Source organism: Cebus imitator, unplaced genomic scaffold (genome assembly GCF_001604975.1).
Source record: "Cebus imitator isolate Cc_AM_T3 unplaced genomic scaffold, Cebus_imitator-1.0 Scaffold77, whole genome shotgun sequence".
NCBI lineage: Eukaryota > Metazoa > Chordata > Mammalia > Primates > Cebidae > Cebus > Cebus imitator.
Genome location: NW_016107392.1, coordinates 7,171,304 through 7,173,613, shown reverse-complemented (window position 1 = coordinate 7,173,613; position 2,310 = coordinate 7,171,304). Strand labels below are relative to the sequence as shown.

Sequence of the window (2,310 nt, the reverse complement as noted above, 5' to 3'; positions counted from 1 at the left end):
AAAAAAAAAAAAAAAAAGAATGTGGAGCAACAGGAATGCTCATTCATTGGGGGTGGAATGCCAGATTATATAGCTGCTTAGGAAAATAGCTTGGCAGTTTCTTCAAAAACTAAACATACGATTACCATATGATCCAGCCATCATGCTTTTTACACAAAAGATTTGAAAATTTATGTCCACTCAAAAACCTGCACACAGATATTTATAGCAGCTTTATTTATAATTGTCAAAACTTGGAAGCAACCAAGATGTTCTTCAGTAGGTGAATGGATAAATAAATGACGGTATATCCAGGCAATGAACTATTCTTCAGCGGTAAAAATAAATGAGCTGGTCATCGGCAAAAACTGAGCAAGGTCCTTTTGCTCTCCTCCCTGTTAGCATGAGCTTCACCACTTGCTCCACCTTCTCCACCAACTACCAGTCCCCAGGCTCTGCCCAGGCACCCAGCTACGGCACCTGGCTGGTCAGCAGCGGGACCAGTATCTATGCAGACGCTGGGGACTCTGGTTCCCAGATCTCCATGTCCCGTTCCACCAGATTCTGTGGAAACATGGGGTCTGGGGGCCTGGCCGCAGGGATGGCTGGGGGTCTGGCAGGAATGGGAAGCATCCAGAATGAGAAGAAGACCATGCAAAGCCTGAACGACCACCTGGCCTCCTACCTGGACAGATTGAGACCAAAAAACAGAAGCTGGAAAGAAAAATCCAGGAACACCTGGAGAAGATGGGACCCCAGGTCAGAGACTGGAGCCATTACTTCAAGACCATCAAGGACCTGAGGGCTCAGATCTTCGCAAATACTGTGGACAATGTGCACACTGTTCTGCAGATCGACAATGCCTGCCTTGCTGCTGATGACTTTAGAGTCAAGTATGAGACAGCTGGCCAAGCACCAATCTGTGGAGAGCTATCTCCTTGGGCTCCACAAGGTCACTGATGACACCAATGTCACTCAGCTGCAGCTGGAGACAGAGATCGAAGCTCTCAGGGAGGAGTTGCTCTTCATGAAGAAGAACCATGAAGAGGGAGCAAAAGGCCTACAAGTCCAGATTGCCAGCTCTGGGTTGACTGAAGAGGTAGATGCCCCCAAATTTCAGGACCTCACCAAGATCATGGCAGACATCCAATTGAAGTATGTGGCTAAGATGTGATCAACCTCCAGGTAGAACTCAGATGGAGGAGAAGATGATTTAGGTGTTCTATTACATTGCACATACTTAATAGATGTAATAGATGATGATGTATGAATGCTGAAAAGTATTCTGGATGGTGTTCTTGTGCTGTTATTGTCAGTCTAGGTGATTTATTTCCTGGTAAAATAATTGACATAGGACTAGAACTGGGAGATAGTTCAGGCTGCCATGTATATTTGTGTGTGAGTGCATTTCACAGTGTATGAACTGCACAAAGATACTTGGCAGCCTGAAACAAGGCCATGTCTTCCATGGTAACGCCGTGAGATGAGAGAGCATGGTAAAAGTGAGTGGTTACTGTGCTCTCTCATCTCATAGCCTTAATATGGAAGGGATGACTTCCTCTTAGGGAGGAAAGTAGGATGAACAGCTCATTCAATTCCTATTCTATTTTCATTTTCTACAATGAAAAGAGTGCTTTTTCAAATTGGGAAAGTTGGAACAAACATCATAAATCTTAGATAAGATGAGAGATAGTATCTAGTTTTGAAAATTGAGTTCAAGCTTACTGACCCAGGTAAAAAAAGTATTTTTCAATGTAATTCCAGAATACATCAGTGCTTTTGGTGCACCTTTATTTTGGGGTACTGAGTAAAGACATTTCTTATGACCCCCCAAAACATGCTGTATAGGTGTATTCCATTACATTGAAACGATAGGGTTTTTTTATTTAAAAGCTAACTTCAACACTTGGTAGACAAAGCAAAGTCTAGCAAACAATGGGAGTACAGAAGAAAATGCTCCGTGAGAATATAACGAATCACTTTGCCTGCCTATTCCTGTAGCCTTTTGGAGCAAGGGGTGTGCAATGGAGGAATAAGGTAGAGGATGACAAAAAAAGAGAATTTGTCAGCAATCTTCTATATACAACTTCAGACTTAATTGAAATGGAAATTTTAGGATTAAAAAACCCTTGAGCATTCTTCAGACAAGAGAAAGGACATTGGAGATCATTTAAATCATCTCACTCTTGCAAAACAAATCAGAGTTGGGACATTTTTATGCCACATAACAGAAAGACAGGTTTCAACCTTGCAGAAGAATAGAGGATTTAAAATTTGAAAAGAGAGCTTGGGAATTAATAGTTTCATTAACATTTAAAGATGCTATTCTGA

At 41.9% G+C, this 2,310-nt stretch overlaps 1 pseudogene; it reads left to right on the top strand.

The window, feature by feature from the left end:
• Positions 1 to 382: 382 nt before the first annotated feature.
• Positions 383 to 1,153, top strand: LOC108307212 (annotated as a pseudogene).
• The last annotated feature ends 1,157 nt before the right edge of the window (positions 1,154 to 2,310 follow it).